Source organism: Oryctolagus cuniculus, chromosome 3, assembly GCF_964237555.1.
Source record: "Oryctolagus cuniculus chromosome 3, mOryCun1.1, whole genome shotgun sequence".
Taxonomy (NCBI): Eukaryota; Metazoa; Chordata; class Mammalia; order Lagomorpha; family Leporidae; genus Oryctolagus; species Oryctolagus cuniculus.
In genome coordinates this window covers 95,152,499-95,170,909 of record NC_091434.1, presented here as the reverse complement: position 1 = coordinate 95,170,909, position 18,411 = coordinate 95,152,499, and positions in this window count along the sequence as shown.

Below are 18,411 nucleotides of genomic sequence, written 5' to 3'. Positions count from 1 at the left end.
GAAGACCTTTCTCTGTCTGTCTGTCTGTCTCTCTCTCTCTCTCACTGTCCACTCTCCACTCTGCCTGTCAAAAAAAAAAAAGAAAGAAAAAAACAGTTAATGGATATCCTTCTATTCATTTATAAATATATATAAATATCTGCATGCACATGTAGAAACAAGATTTGTTTGGTTTTTAGGGTGACTATTTTCATATTAAGGATATTGGACAGAACTCAGATTTTTCATATTGGTCATGCAGATTTTTCCATTTCAAATTCCATGGAAATACAATTCATATCTTTTTGACATTTGCCTAGAAGACATGTTAATCCATTCTGTGGCTTTATCACAGATTAGCCAGTCATTATTTTACTGGCAGGCAATGAGGCTGATTCCAATTTCTCCTTATAGTGAAGAATGGCATAATAAAAATTTCAGATGGGTACTTTGGACACATATATCAATTCAGCTCAAAACACCATCCCAGGATCACAAGTGAGGGCAGAGATGGAAGAGAACAGAATATAGTATTGAGGTTGGTAGGAAACTGGTTGTTGCTGATCAAGTCTCATTTGCAGCCAATATTTTTTCCTACATTTCAAAAAGTCAGTTGAAATGGAAACTTTTCTCCTCCTACTCTCCTTTTTCTCTCCCAGCCTCTGGTAAGCACCATTATACTTTTTTATCTAATAGGATAATTTTATTTTATTTTATTTAACTTTTATTTAATACATATAAATTTCCAAAGTACAGTTTATGGATTACAATGGCTTCCCCCCCCCATAACTTCCCTCCCACTCGCAACCCTCCCCTCTCCCGCTCCCTCTCCCATTCCATTTGCATCAAGATTCATTTTCAATTATCTTTATATACAAAAGATCAATTTAGTACATATTAAGTAAAGATTTCAACAGTTTGCACCCACACAGAAACACAAAGTGTAAAATACTGTTTGAGTACTAGTTGTAGCATTAATTCACATTGTACAACACAACACCATTATAGTTTTCCAACCTGGGCCAGTTCACCCCTCCTTAGGCAACCTGGTGGTCCCCCACTCCCGGGAGATCACCATATTGATGCCGAACTTAGTGCGGACACCCGATTGGCATAGCGCACAACAGCCCAGAACTCCTGGACTCAAGCGATCCTCCGGCCTCAGCCTCCCAAGTAGCTGGGACTACACGCCCACACCACTGCGCCCAGCAACACCATTATACTTTTAACTGCTATGAGATTACACATACAAGTTAGGTCATGTGACACTTCTATTTCTGTACTTGGCTTATTTCTCTTAACATCAATGACCTCCAGTTCTATGTTGCAGCAAATGACAAGTTTCATTTTTTATAGCTAAGTAATATTCCATTACATGTATGTACCATATTTTCTGTATCCAGCAGTGGATAGACACTTAAGCTCTTTCTGTTTCTTGACTATTGTGAGTAGTGCTGCTATAAATATTAGAGTGCAGATATCTTTTCAACATATGGATTTTATTTACCTTGGATATATGCCAAGAAGTAGAATTGCGGGGTCATATGACACTTCTTTTTCTAATTTTTTGAGTGATCTTCAAACTTTTCTTCCCAGTGACAGCACTTATTTGCAATTCCACCAACATTATGCAAGGGGTCCTTTTCCCACATCCTCACCAACATTTGCTATTTTTTGTCTTTTTGATAATAAACAATCTAACTGGATTCAGGTGGCATCTCATTGTAGTTTTGTGCTGCATTTCATTGATAATTAGTGATGCAGCACATTTTTTCATATACCTCCTGTTAGCCATTTGTATATCTTCCTTTGGAAAATGTCTATTTAGATCCACAGTCCATTTTTAAACAGATTATTGATTGGTTTTTCTTCTTTTTTTTTTTGGTGGTGGGGGGGAGTATACTAACCACTTGTAAGATGTCTGGTTTGCAACTATTTTCTCCAATTCTACAGGTTGTCTCTTCACTCCCTTAGACGCCTCCTTTGCTTTGCAAATGCTGTTGAGTTTAATGAAATCTTATTTGTCTATTTTTGCTTTGATTAGCTTTGCTTTTGGGATCTGATCCAGAAAACTCTTGCACTTTTCAATATCCTCTAGTGTTTTCCCTAGGTTTTTTTTTTTTTTTCAGTACTTCCAAGTTTCAGCTATGATATTTAGTTCTTTAATCTATTTTTAGTTTATTTTTACACAGTAAAAGATAGGGGTCTAGTTTCACTCTTGTGCATGTAAATATCCAATTTCCAACACTATTAATTGAAAAGGACTTTTTCCTAATGTATGTTCTTAGCAATTTTGTTAGAGGTCAGTTGGCTATGAATGTTTGGGTTTGCTTATAGGGTCTCCATTCTGTTCCATTGGCCTATGGATCCATTTTTATGCCCGTATCATGCTATTTTAATTACTAAAGCTTTGTAATATATTTTGAAGTCAGAAAGTGTGATGTATCCTGCTTTAGTTTTCTTCTTCAAGAAACATTTGGCTATTTTGAGTTTAGATACTGTTAATATATTGTGGATTCCCCTATTTAAAAAAATGGACAATAGGATTTTTGATGCTTTGACTACAAATAGATGTTAAATATTGAAAGAGATAAAAATGGATTGAGTTTTAACAAGCTATACAAGTTACAAACCATCACATTGTGTCCCAAAATATATAAAATTTTTATGTCTGGTGAAATTTCTTTAATTAAAAGCTTTTAAAATCAGTTTACAAAGTGAATAATTTGCATTGAGTTGCATAAGCAAGCTTAAATAATATTTGCTTCCTGTGACCAAAAGAACCAAGGAAGTATTTTAAGTGTAGTTCATACAACTCAATTAAATGCCTAAAAAGCAATTTTAACATAGTTTTTCATTCCATAGGGTTAAAATGTGCTCAGTTCCTTACACAGTCATTGATAAGAATGATGCATGTATAAGCTTCTTTAAAAATTTCAATTTTTGCAAATGCAAGCCAAAATCTCATCACTGTTTTTATTTTTATCACTGATTGTTAAAATGTTTAGTATCATTTCCTTTGCTTACTGGTCATTTCCATTCTTCTGTGAACTTTCAATTTGTGTCTTTTGCTAATACTCTTATCTGGCTATTGAAACTTTCTTAGTTGGGGCTGGCAGAGTGGTGTAGCAGAAGGTGCCACCCACACACGACACCTGCAACCCATACGAGCACCAGTTCAAGTCCCAGCTGCTCTACTTCTGATCCAGCTCCCTGCTGATGTGCCTGAGAAGGCAGCTAAAGATGGTTCAAGTCCTCGGGTCCCTGCATCCACACAGGAGACACGGAGGAGGCTCCTAACTCCTGACTTCAGCCTGGCCCAACTCCAGCCATTGCAGACATTTGAGAGGTAAACTGGCAGATGGAAGATCTCTTTCTCTCTCTCTCTATGTCTCTCTTTAAATTCTGCCTTTCAAATAAATAAATTGATCTTTTAAAAACTCCATTAATGTTGTTTTGTGCTGTAGAGTTTTTTTTTAACTTGTTGGTTACAATTTTTCATCTTTTTCTTCATAGCATCTAGATTTTGTACTGCTCAGAAAGGGTATTCCCATGTCAAGATTGCACAAACACTGTCCTGTGATTTCATACATATAACATCTTTATTGTTAGTTTCCCTTATATTTAGTTTAGTGTACTTGAAATCCATTGATAATGTTATGATAAGAAAATGCAATTTATTATAATGGATAGTTAAATGTCCCTGAATCATTTAGTAAACAATTTTTGTCCCTAGTGATTTGAATTATCTTCTTTATCTTATATGAGGTTATTAGAAAATCAATTCCATTTCATTGATTTGCTGTGTTTATTTCTGTACCAAAATCATACTGGTCATTTCGGGCAACTGTATGATATAGTAAAATACTATTAAAATACAAATATGTAATATATCATTTGGAAGGAACATCTCATCTTTTTGTTTTTCTTTTTAAAGATTTTGTTAGCTACTCCTTTCCATTCACTAAAAATTATTTATTTGGCTTCTTAAAAAACATAGTAAGACAATTTCAGTTTCCACAAAAAGACATAAAGGTAAAAGAAAATCATTCACCCCATTGTAATAATAATAGTAATAAAAGCCCACTAGAGAACCGAGACCCAGTGAGAAACTCTAGAAAGACCTGGATTGAGTTGTGGGTTCCTGGCTTTGGCCTGGTCCAGACCCAGCTGTTGTAATCATTTGGGGAGTGAACCAATGGATGGAGTAACTCCTTCACCATCCCCTGCCCCTCCCCATATCTCTTTCTCCCTTTCAAAATAAATAAAGATTTTTAAAACTTTATTTCTTTCAATAAGGAAATAAATGAGTGAATAAAAAACTTGTGGCAAACCCATACAATGGAGTATTACACAGCAATAAAATAGCAAACTATTGACTCATCCAATTGACTCATCCAACAAAATGCATGAATCATAAATACATTTTAGTAAATGAGAGAATTCATATGTAAAAGACTATATGGTTCATGATTCAATTTATATTACACATCAAAAAAGGCAAAAGTATAGGAGCACAATACAGATCAGGTCTGGGGATTCAGGAAAAGGGATGTCTACTCAAGGTAATTTGGGGGGAAATATAATGAATACATGCATCTGACATTTGTCAAAACCCGTAGAACAATAAGCCACAAAGTGTGAAAAATACTGCAGATGAATTTTTTATTTTTTAAATGTCTCTCTTTCTCACTGTCCACTCTGCCTGTCAAAAAAAAAAAAATCAGTTAGAACATAATAGTACTAATTGGTGCAAGCAAAAATCCATGAATGTATGCTATAATTTGTGGGTGAAAGTTTAAGCAGAAATAAACTAAGAGAAATGTTTTGAGTATGAAAAAGTAACTACTAAAATACAGCTTCCATTTTGCAAGTTTGCAATTGCAAAGGGTTAAATAGTTACTTTAGAGTGTGATATTCTATCAGATACCACTATAACCCAGCTTAGCAAGCACCAATAAAACAAATCCATGGCATATACTTCCTCAGCACGCACTGAGAATGCAGATTAATTCTGTGGTATCTTTCCCAGTTATGCATTACCCACAATCCAATGAAGAGAAAATTTGAAGGAGATTCAGATCAAGGGGAAGTCTAAAATAATAAGTGACGAATACTCCTCCAAAGTGTCAAAGTTCTGATGGAGAAAGCAACAATGAGGGTCAATTACAGACTGGAGGAGACATGACAAGGTGCGGCATCTCCTGTTGAATCCCAGAAGAGAACATTCAACGTAAAAATGTGTGAAATACAAGAAGCACAATACTTTATATTATTTTTACAAATGTTCTAAGATTATGTAAGATATCAAGAGGAAGCTGAGTGAAAGATACATGAGAATTCACCACTATTTTTGCAAATTCTTCTGTAAGCCTAAAAAGATCTCAATAAAAAATTAAATCATTTTGAAAATTACTGCAAGGAGATTGATTGAAGCTGAACTGAAATTACAGATTAATTTGAAACTGATTATTTTATGCTACTCAATGTTACATCCAGATTTCATGTTCCTTTCGTTTATTTAGAGTTTTCTGTTTGGTCTTTTAATCAAGTTTCATCAAGGTCTTTAATATATAGCTTTTATTATATTAAATTCCACCTTAGATGTTTTATGGATTTATTAAAATTAATAAAATTACATTTTTCTATTAATTTATAATTGACATTTATTTACAGTCAAGTTATTGATTTTTGGTAAAGGGTTCTGATACTTGAGAAATTTACTGAATTCTTTTTTTTTAACTTTTATTTAATGAATATAAATTTCCAAAGTACGATTTATGGATTACAATGGCTTCCCCCACATACCGTCCCTCCCACCCACTACCCTCCCCTTTCCCACTCCCTCTCCCCTCCATTCACATCAAGATTCATTTTTGATTATCTTAATATACAGAAGATCAGCTTAGTATACCTTAAGTAAGGATTTCAAACAGTTTGCTCCCACACAGAAACATAAAGTGAAAAATAATAGATGATTTTTTTAAATGATGATGAAATCAGATCAGACCTATTGTCATGTTTAATCCCAGTGAGAGTCAAGTTGGGAGTTGACAATTTCTTCTTCTTTTTTTTTTTTTTTTACAGAGGATCAGTTTAGTATACATTAAGTAAAGATTTCAACAGTTTGCACCCCCATAGAAACACAAAGTGAAATATATTGTTTGAGTACTCGTTATAGCATTAAATCTCAATGCACAGCACATTAAGGACAGAGATCCTACATGAGGAGTAAGTGCACAGTGACTCCTGTTGTTGACTTTACCAATTGACACTCCTGTCTATGGCATCAGTAGTCTCCCTATGCTCCAGTCATGAGTTTCCAAGGCTATGGAAGCCCTCTGAGTTCTCCGATTCTTATCTTGTTTAGACAAGGTCATAGTCAAAGTGGAGGTTCTCTCCTCCCTTCAGAGAAAGGTACCTCCTTCTTTGAAGACCTGTTCTTTCCACTGGGATCTCACTCACAGAGATCTTTTGCCAGAGTGTCTTGGCTTTCCATGCCTGAAATACTCTCATGGGCTTTTCAGCCAGATCCGAATGCCCTTAGGGCTGATTCTGAGGCCAGAGTGCTATTTAGGACATCTGCCATTCTATGAGTCTGCTGAGTATCTCACTTCCCATGTTGGATCACTCTCCCCTTTATTTATTCCATCGGTTAGTGTTAGCAGGTACTAGACTTGTTTATGTGCTCCCTTTGACTCTTAGTCCTTTCATTATGATCAATTGTGAACTGAAATTGATCTCTTGGAATAGTGAGATGGCATTGGTACATGCCACCTTGATGGGATTGAATTGGAATCCCCGGTATGTTTTTTTTTTTTTTTAACTTTTATTTAATGAATATAAATTTCCAAAGTACGACTTATGGATTACAATGGCTTCCCCCCCATACCGTCCTTCCCACCCACAACCCTCCCCTTTCCCACTCCCTCTCCCCTTCCATTCACATCAAGATTCATTTTCGATTATCTTAATATACAGAAGATCAGCGTAGTATACATTAAGTATGGATTTCAACAGTTTGCTCCCACACAGAAACATAAAGTGAAAAATAATAGATGATTTTTTTTTAAATGATGATGAAATCAGGGAATCCCCTGGTATGTTTTTAACTCTACCATTTGGGGCAAGTCAGCTTGAGCATGTCCCAAATTATACATCTCTTCCCTCTCTTATTCCCACTCTTATGTTTAACAGGGATCACATTTCAGTTAATTTTTAACACTTTTTCCTTAATATGACTCATTCTGTTTTTGCCTGTAGAGATTCTATCATGCTCTTTACTCAAATTTTTTTAAAAAATATTTTAATTAATGAAGGCTTAGGTTGATCCACAATAGAGATTGGTGGATGCTAGGAAATAATGTATATATCCTAAGTCCAGGTGAAAAATAAGGGGTATTCAAAAGCTTCATGGAAAATTTGTATTATTCAAAAAATTGGGTTTCAAAATTTTACATCAAAATAGACTTATCTTTAATTTTGTTTCTCTACCCACTTTTTGAAGTCCCTTCATCTGATTCCAACTAGTAGTGAGTTACAGTTCTTACTGCAAGAACCTGGGCTTTGTTCCATTTGTTGGCAATGGGAGGAAGGGATAGGATGTTAAAATGAATACATAAATTTAATGGTTTCTCATTAACAAGTATTAGAAAATTGTATCTATATATCAATTTCTCTTTCTTCCTAGCAGCTATAAGTGGGATAGAGAACTTCCTTGGTTTGATAGCCCAAAATATACATCCTGGAAATCTTTTCCATCAAAACCACTAAATGTACTTGGCAAATGAGTTATATCCAAGTTTACACCCAAAAAATAGTGGATCCAACTAATCCTTAGGCAATTCTGGTAAAGCTGCTTTGTAGTCCATTCTCCAGGGTCGTCTTCTCTCACACACTACTTTCTCTCATCTTGGGTTACTCCTTTTAAAAATCCATATATTTTGAAACTTATTTCATCTCCTTATATCTTAGTAGAATGACTCAATTATTTTGGTCTGAGGCTAGTATATTATCTAGTTTTTCTCATGATGCTAAAGGAGTATTGTTTTATATTTATACATGTTGTTTTATTTTTTTTAAAGATTTATTTTATTGATTTGAAAGACATAATTACAGAGAGAGATCAAGACAGAGAGGTCTTCCATCCACTGGTTCACTCCCCAGATGGCCTCAATGGCCATAGCTGGGCCTATCTGAAGCCAAGAGCCAGAAACTTCTTCCAGGTCTCCCACGTGGGTGCAGGGCCCCAAGGACTTGGGACATCTTCTACTGCTTTCCCAAGCTATAGCAGAGAGCTGGATCGGAAGAGGAGCAGCTGGGACTAGAACCAGCACCCATATGGGATGCCAGCACTTCAGACCAGGGCTTTAACCTGCTGTGCCACAGCACTGACCCCATACATGTTGTTTTATAAAATTTGGAGAGAGGCAAGAAGTAAGATCTCCAGAGAGCTACTTTGAACTGCAAATCTTTTAAAGAATAGAAAAAAAGACAACATAATATTTATTGCATAACAGTCATATGACCTCATGTTCAGAAGATAAAAAACAAATGGTGGTAAGAGATAGACAAAGAGAACACAAAATTGGTGAACTATTTTTAATGCATAAAAAGAGAAAGGGATTTACAAGACAGGACTAAGAATAATTCAGAAATATAAATATACTCTGCAACTCATAGGAAGCCAGAGAATCATGGCAAAATAGGAAGGCATACGCAGAAGAGAAAATTGAAAAAAGACATTTTTAGATGCAAGGGGAAAATCAGTGTTTTCATGCACACACATTCATGTATATGTACACCATATCCATGTAGTAATTTAACAGCTTATCAGTAATTTCCAAGACATGAAGTTCATTTCATTTTTCTCCCAATTCAGAGTTGTCAGAAAATCAATTCAGCTTTGGTTTTGTTGTTATTCTCCATTCTAGACTCTGTGGGACATTTTTTTCTTAACATCAGGTTGCCAATGGGAAAGAAAATGCAAACGGATGCAGGATTTGCTAACATTAACAAAAGTATCCAGTACTAAGCATAAGGAATTGCAGAGGCAATTGCCCTGTGGTATTTCCAGATGTTCACTTTGCATTTAACATTGATTCATCCAGTCCCCTGTGTGCTATCAATAGGTAGATCACTGGGGTCTTCTACACTTCCATCCACAGCACAGCCAAGCAATGGAGAGGATGATGTGCCTCTGATGGCTAGATGGGTACAGCCGAAGATGTGTTCTTGGATAGCATAGCGTATAAAAATAAGGTAAGAGAAATTAAAGATTAATGTAGAAAGTAGATATTATCCCTAACTGTGGTAGATAGTCTAAAAAGAATCAAAATATAATGAACATGCCCTAGCATCCAAAAATATAGGATCACAAGTTAAAACGTTGACTGATAAAGTTGCCTTTATTCCGGAATTGTACTAAAGCATCAAATCAGTTTTCCTGATAAGGCAGCAGCTAGTATACTCAACAAAAATGCTTTTTATATGAATCGTTAAAGGGAAAACTGCAGCAACTCCTATTCTAAATAAATCCATTTTCATCTTTTGACTATTGTGTTATTTTTTGCAACAAAAATAGCAATAAAATTGCATATAAAAGAAAACCTAAAAATAGCTTATACAAGGTAGAGATCTATTTCTCCATCCCATGAAAGAACTCCGGAACTAAACAGCCCAAGGGTGATTAAAAACTCTGTGGTTTTCAGAGACACAGATCCCTCTGCCATTCTACCCAATTATGCTCAGTACACAACTTCTAATCCATTGGCAATGGAGAGTATCTGCTGGAGCTCTAGTCACTAAACCCCCATGCCTGTCCACAAGAATGAATTACAGAGATGTCTGCAAAACCTGGCTTCTGTGCCTTCAAATAAACTTCATGGAGGACTCACCCAATGGTCAAACTTCGTCATGTAACTACTGCCTCCTGCAAGATGAGCTGGGATATATGGTGGGAAAGATTTTCATGGCACAGCAAGTTACACTGCAGTTTTTCTCAAAAAAGATGAAAGTTGCTGCTATAGTACCTAACCCACAGGTTTAATAAAATCAAGTTCATAATTTATCTCAGGTGGAGCAAGGCAACTTCCCCCAGCATCAAATCAACATTTTAGGTGAATTGTGACTTCAAAAAAAAAAAAAAAAAAGGGAAACCATTCATTCAATATTCTTGTGGTTAATTCAATACAGGTTCAGAAAATTGGTGCAGATGACAAGGCCCAAGAGCAAGAATGAATACGGTAAATCAGTGCAGCATCCTCTGCCGTGACCCCTGAGCCTAACCAAAGAGACATGGATGGTGACAGTGTGACTGCCTGTTCAGGATATGGCAAGGCTTCCTTCTCTGCTTTGACATAGTCCTTTTATATTTGAGGCTTATATCACTATTGAGGAAGAATTTACACAATCTATGACCTCAATTCTTGCACTTCAGAGAAAATTTATAGGCACGAGGCTCCCTGAGGTTTTGAACCAAACTTGTACTTGGGGTACACACTTTGGGTTAACAGGAGGAAAAGTCATAATCCAGTTGTTCTTGAGCCCTTTTTCAGGCTCCAGTTTATATTCCTTTTTTATTTGAAATTCAGGGTTCCAGAGAAGGAAAGGCAGAGGCATAGAGATAGACAGAGAGATCTTCCATCTGTTGGTTCACTCCCCAAATAACTGCAACAGCTGGGGCTGGGCTAGGTTGAAGCCAGAAACCAAGAGCTTCATCCAGGTCTCCTATGTGGGTGCAGGGACCTAAGGATTTTGGCCACCTTCCACTGATTTTCCAGGCAGATTAGCAGAGAGCTGGTTAGGAAGCAGAGGAGCTAGGACTCAAACTGGAGCCTATATGGGATGCATTGCTGCAGGCAGTGGCTTTACTCGCTATGCCACAGCACTGGCCAGTTTATCTTCATTTTGAAAACAAGATTTCTATAACAAATAATCTAAATACTCTTCAATGTTTTCATGGTAATTTGGAGTAGGTAAAATGGGAAGATAGGATATTTGGTATTATTCCTAAAATAATTCTGCTCTTATTAACTTGGTACTCAGCTAACCCAAGATAGTTCTGTATCTGAAGCAGAGAACAAATTGCTGACACACATACTGGCTTCTGATGGAATTTGATGAATATTTGATTCTATTGACTTCATAAATTTTTTCATCAAGTGATGAAATAGTGGCATAATGATAAGAGGATGAGAGTATAACTCAGTAATGACCACCGTTATCAATTTTTAGTTGAGCAGCCTCAGTCTCTTGAGATTTAAATTATAAATGGAGGGATTAAACATAAACTAGGGTAATGATATGGGAAATGGTGACTTGAACTTTAAAAATTGTATTAACATGTGAAAATAATAATCATATTAATATTTGAAATATGCACTATTTTTTTAAAACATGCAATATTTCCTAGAAGTTTCAAACTCTCATTATGTTGTAAATGATATCAACACTACTTTTAAGAGATAGACATGATTTCTCAGGATTAATATACCCTGGGCTTATCTTAAAGTGGAATTAGACACATGAAAAAAGATCCCCTCCCCCACTCAGTTACACCACTAGCACAATAAACAATGTTAGGTAAGATACTTCTGATTAAGAAAAGGTGCCATTAACTTAATTGCTCATTTATTTTTAGACACATTTATTTTGTTTTATTTAAGTTTTACAACATTCATATGTTTCATATGTACAGATTTAGGAACATAGTGAGATTTCCCTCCCTACCCTTCCTCCTCCCACACTCCAACCCTTCCTGCCCCTCCCTCTTGGATTCCCATTCTTATTTTTTTACCATTATCTATTTTCAGCATACTTAATGATCAAATAGTTAACCCTACTTTAAGTAATAGAGTTAGACAAACAACATGAAGGAAAAGAATACAAAACAGAACAAAATTATACAAAACACTGTTCCTCGATGGAAGAGAAAAGGACTATAAACAACCGTCAAATCTCAAGATGTCTGTTTCAGTCCAATACATCACATTTCAGATATTCTATTAGTTATATCAGGGGAAACATATGATATCTGTTCTTTTGGGGTTGGCTTATTTCAGTAAGGATTCATTGAAGATTTATTATATTTACTATATTCAGTAAGACAGGATTTAATTTTTTTTACAGCAGAGTAGTACTCCATAATGTATGTATACCAAAATTTCTTAATCCGTCAACAGTTGATGGATGTCTAGGTTGATTGCATATCTTTGCTCTTGTGAACTGTGCTGCAATGAACATGGGAGTACAGATAACTCTTTCATGTGCTGATTTCTTTTGGTTTGTGTAAATTCCCAGGAGTAGGAAGGCTGGATCATACGGTAATTGGATTTTCAGATTTGTGAGTTATCTCTATACTGTCTTCCACGGTGGTTGCACCAGTTTATATTCCCACCAACAGCGGATCAGGCTACCTTTTCCCTTACATCCTCACCATCATTTATCATTTGTTGGTTTCTGTACATGAACCATTCTAACTGGAGTGAAGTGAAACCTCATTGTGGTTTTGATTTTAATTTCCCTTTTGGCTAGTCATTCAGAGCATTTTCACAAGTGTCTGCAGCCCATTTGAATTTCCTTTCTTGAAAAATGTCTGCTTAAGTAGTTTGCCCATTCCTTCACTGGATTGTTTGTTTTGTCATTGTTGAATTTCTTGAACTCTTTATAGATTTTGGATGTTAATTGTTTATCAGTTGCATAGTTTGCAAGTATTTTCTTCCATTATGTTGGTTGTTTCTTCCTTTGCTGAGTTTTTCTTTTGCAGTGCAGAAGCTTCTCAGCTTGATGTAATCACATTTGTCAATTTTGGCATTGTTTGCCTGCACTTTTGGGGTCTTTTCCAAGAAGTCTTTGCCTATGCCAATGTCTTGTAGAATTTCCCCCATGTTCTCTAATGATTTGGTGGCATTTGGTCATAGTTAGGTCTTTGATATATTTGAGTGGATTTTTGTGTAAAGTTAAGGGAGGGATCTAGTTTTATACTTCTGCATATGGAGACCCTGTTTTCCCAGCACCGTTTGTTAAAGAGACTGTCCTTGTTGCATGGGTTGATTTTAGCTCCTTTATCAAAGATAAATTGGCTGTAGATTCATGGATTGATTTATGAAGTTTCTATTCTGTTCTACTGCTCTACAAGTCTGTTTTTGTGCCAGTACCAGGCTGTGTTGATTATAACTACCCTGTAGTATGTCTTGAAATATAGTATTGTAATCTAGCTTTGTGTTTGTTGTATAAGTTTGTGTTTTTTGTATTAGCTATTAGGGATTAGCTATTCGGAATTTCTTGTGTTTCCATATGAATTTTAGCATAGTTTTCTCTAGATCTGCAAAGAACTTCATTGGTATTTTGATTGGGATTGCATTGAATCTATAAATTGCTTTTGATAGTATGGAGATTTGATGATGTTGATTCTTCCACTCCATGAACATGGTAGATTTTTTCATTTTTTAATGTCTTCTTCTATTTCTTTCTTTAGTGTTTTGTGATTTTCATCATAGAGATCATTTTTAAAGATTTATTTATCAGAAAGGCAAAGTTACAGAGATGCAGAAGCAGAAGTGGGGGGGGTGGTCTTTCATCTGCTGGTTTACTCCCCCAGATGGCTGCAATGACCAGAGCTACACAGATCCAAAGCCAGAAGCCAGGAGTTTCTTTGGGTCTCCCAAACAGGTGCAGGGACCCAAGGACTTGGGCCATCTTCCACTGCTTTCCCTGGCCATAGCAGAGAGATAGATAAGAAGTGGAGCATCCAGGACTCAAACAGGTATCCAGGGATGCTGGCACTATGGGTGGTGGCTTTACCCACTATGCTACAGCTTTAGCCCCTATAGAGATCTTTGACATCATTGGTTAAATTAACTACAAGGTATTTGATTTTTTTGGAGCTATTGTGAAAGGTACTGATTTTAAAAGCTCTCTCTCAACCATGATATTGTCTGTGTATCAAATACTTGATTTTTCTGAATTGGTTTTGTATCCTGCCACTTTGGTAAACTCTTTTATCAGTTCCCATAGTCTTTCAATGGAGTGTTTTGGACCCCTATATAAAGGATCATCTGCAAATAGGGATAGTTTGATTTCTTCCCTTCAGATTTATATTTGTTTGATTTCTTTGTCTTTTCTAATGGCTCTGGCTAAAACTTCCAGGGCTATATTGAATAGGAATGGTAAGAGTGGGCATCGGGGGAATGCTTCCAGCCTTTATCTATTAAGTAGGATGCTGGTCATGGGTTTTTCATATATTGCCTTGATTATGTGAGTAATTTTCCTTCTATACCTGTTTTGTTTTAGGTTTTCATCATGAAAAGATGTTGTATTTTATCAAATGCTTTCTCCACATCTATTGAGATGATCATATGGTTTTGTTCTTCAATTTGTTAATGTAATGGATCACTTTTATTGATTTGCAAACATTGAACCATCCCTGCATACCAGGGATAAATCCCACGTGGTCTGCGTGAATGAGTTTTCTGAATGTCATTAGATTCAATTACCTAGTATTTTGTTGAGGATTTTTTGCATCTATGTTCATCAGGGATAGTTGTCTATAGTTCTCTTTCTCTGTAGCAGCTTTTTCAGACTTAAAAATTAAGATGATGCAGGCTTCATAAAAGAAGTTTGGGAGGGTTCCTTCCCTTTTAATTGCTTTGAATAGATTGAGAAGAATTAGAGTTAGTTCTTTAAATGTCTGGTAGAATTCAGCAGTGAAACTGTCCAGTTCTGTGCTTTTCTTTGTTGGGAGGGTCTTTATTATTGATTCAATTTCTCTCTTGGTTATTGGTCTGTTTAGGTTCTCTCTGTCTTCATGACTCAATTTTGGTAGAGTTTATGTTTCTAAAAATCTATCCATTTCTTCTAGGTTTCCTAATTTGTTGGCATACAGCTCTTTGTAGTAATTTCTGATGATTCTTTTTATTTCTGTGGAGGCTTTTATTACATTTCCTTTTTTGTCTCTGATTTTATTGATTTGGGTCTTTTCATTCTTCTTGTTGGTGAGTTGTGTCAATGGTATTTCAATTTTTTTTTATTTTTTTCAAAAAACAGCCCTTCATTTCACTGATTTCTTTGTATTTTTTGTGTTAAATATTGTTTATTTCTTCTCTAATTTTAATTTTTTCTTTCCTCCTTTCTAATTTTGGGTTGGTTTGTTGTTGCTTTTGTAGTTCCTTGGTATGCACTGATAGCTCATTTATTTGGTATCTTTCCAATTTCTTCATGTAGGCACCAATTGCTGTAAACTTCCCTCTTAGCACTGCTTTTGCTTTTTCCCATAAGTTTTCATATGATGTATTCTCATCTTCATTTGTTTTCAGAAATTTATTGATTTCTCGTTTGATATCTTCTATGAGCCACTGTTTGTTCAGGAGTGTGATGTTCAGTCTCCATGTGTTCGTATGATCTAGAGGTTCTTGAGTGGTTGATTTCCAGCTTCATTCCATTGTATTCAGAGAAGATGCATGGAATGATTTGATTTTTTTGAATTTGCTAAGACTTGCTTTGTGGCCTAGCATATGGTCTATCCTAGAGAAGTTCCATGCACTGAGGAAAAGAATGTTTATTCTGCCACTGTGGAGTAAAATGTTTTATAGATATCCATTAGGTCCATTTGGTCTATAATGTCAATTAACTGTTGCTTCCTTGCTGATTTTTCTGTCTGGTTGATCTGTCCATTGCTGAGAATGGGGTATTGAAGTACCCCATTACTATTTTATTGGAGTCTATATATCCTTTTATGTCCATTGACATTTATTTAAATAGCCAAACTCTCTGTGATTGGATGTGTATACATGTATTATAGTTGTATCTTCCTGTTGAATTGATCACTTAATAATTGCATACTGTCCTTCTTTGTCTCTTTTCACAGATTTTACGTTAAAGTCTATTTTGTCTGATATTCTCATTTATTTTTATCACACATTATTATCTAGTTGTTCCATAAATTTTTGTAGCAGTCTTGGCTTGGGTAATTATGATTTTGTTATATCAGAGATTAGTCTATACTATTAGCAAGACCTAAAAAGACAAATCATGATGGGAGGGGCAAAAGGTCTGAAAGAAAATGTTTGTAGGACATATAACAAAGGATTAAAACACAAATAATACCTTTAAAAAGATGTTTTACCATGTTATTCATTATAGCACTGTTGCCAGTCATAAAAATTATCAATAGAAAATAGGTTTAAAAGTTTAACACATGGGCTGGAATTGTGGTAGAGTGAGTTACACAGCTGCCTATAACATGCCAGCATTCTTTGAGTGCTGATTCAAGTCTCTACCACTCCACCTTTAATCCAGCTCTCTGCTAATGCACTTGGGAAAGCAGCAAAAGAAGGCCCAAGTGCTTATACCTCTGCCATCCACCCATGCGGGAGGTTCTGATGGAGTTCCTTGCACTTGGCTCCAGTCTGGCCCAGCCCTGGCTGTTGCTGACATTTGAGCAGTGCATCAGCAGATAGAGTATCTCTGCTTGTCTCTGTGTATCCCGCTCTCTCAGTTACTCTGACTTTCAAATACATAAATCTTGAAAAAAACTAAAGTTTGACACAAAAAAATTAAATATTTATACTATGTGAAATACACACAACTATTGAGGGTCTGCTGATTTCTTTCAATATTTCAACATTTTTTTTTATCAAATCAACAATACCCTGGAAATGGAAGAAGTTTACAATCTTTAAACAAGATTAGATCTCTATTAGTTTACTACTTTATCATTTCTGTAACAGTACTGTGAACCTTTAGAATAAATAAGTATCATGAATTCAAGTTGGTTCATAAATGCTATTTTGTCTTGTTAAGCAACAAAGGAACTAACATTATGAACTTGATCACAAATTGAAACACATAAGAAATAGGAGTTTTCTTTTAGTCTCAGTGGGAAATTTCCTCAGGTTGAGACTTGATAAACAATGATTAATCTTCAAGAGGAAATTTTAAGAAATAAAATAAAACCTAACAATCATTTATGACACTCCCTGATAGCTGTTAAGACAACAGCCAACTGAGAATTTCTGCCCAACCACTCCCAATGATCAGCACAGTTGCCACAGTTTTTCATCTACCTACCCACCTCCTTCTGCTGTTCACACATCATGAGGGCAGATAAGGAATGTTGACTGAAACTATAATAAAGCTGAACTCCTGAATAGGGAAATTGGAAACACATAAAAGGAAAAAAAAAAAAAAAAGCCTAGCCTTTTCTTGACAGGTTTATAATCTGATGGAGATCCCATAGACACAGAGGGCAATGCTTCCCTAAATTTGAGCCAGTTAATGATCAAAAGGAAGTTTTAATCCTAAAATTAGCAAAATGATCTACCAATGGCCCTTGAAGGTCACTTGCCATATCAAGGAAGAAGTAGACAATTGCTAAAGCAACAATAATTCCTGGACAGTGGTCTACATATCCCTTAGCATATCACATAGCTCTTTACTCATTTTGTGAGGCACAATCATGGGAAATAGCCTTAACTGCTCATGTTTTTCATATATTCCCCTTCCACTGATACACTCAGAACTATACCAAATTCTTATTTTCTTGATTCCGCAATGCTCTGAATACAACCTCTTGTTTCCTGATATTAGTCTTATAGGCTACCAAGCAACACATAAACATTTGATAACCAATTTAGCTTCTATTCTCTGGAAAATTTATTTTTATTCCAAAGTCAGTGAGAATGGACTGGTTCCTCCTGCCACATCATCTCTAGTCACACATGCCACCACCAGCATATGGCAAACATACAATGTAGTATCACAGTTTAGGAAGGAATAGTGATATAACATGCAATTGAAATGTGATTTCCCGGGACAGGGGATTCAAATTCAATCCCATCAAGGAGGCGTGTACCAATGCCTTCTCACTAGTTAAAATGACCAGTTTCAGTTCATAATTGATCATAATGATAGGATTAAGATTCAAAGGGATCACATAAATAAGCCTAGTGTCTGCTAATACTAGCTGATAGAATTAAAAAGAAGAGAACAATCCAACATGGTAAGCGGGATACACAGCAGACTCATAGAATGGCGGATGTCCTAAACAGCGCTCTGGCCTCAGAATCAGCCCTAAAGGCATTTGGATCTGGCTAAAAAGACCATGAGAGTATTTCAGGCATGGAAAGCCAAGACACTCTGGCAAGAAAAAAGACTGACCTAAATGAAAGATGTCTGTGAGTGAGATCCCAGCAGAAAGAACAAAGAAGGAGGTACCCTTCCCTGAAGGGAGGAGAGAACTTCCACTTTGACTATGGCCTTGTCTAAATAAGATTGGAGTTGGTGAACTCAAGAGGCTTCCATAGCTTTGGCATCTCATGACAAGAGCCTTGGGTGATTACTGATGTCATAAATAAAAGTGTAAATTGTTAAATCAACAACAAGAGTCACTGTGCACCTACCCCCCATGTAGGATCTCTGTCCTTAATGTGTTGT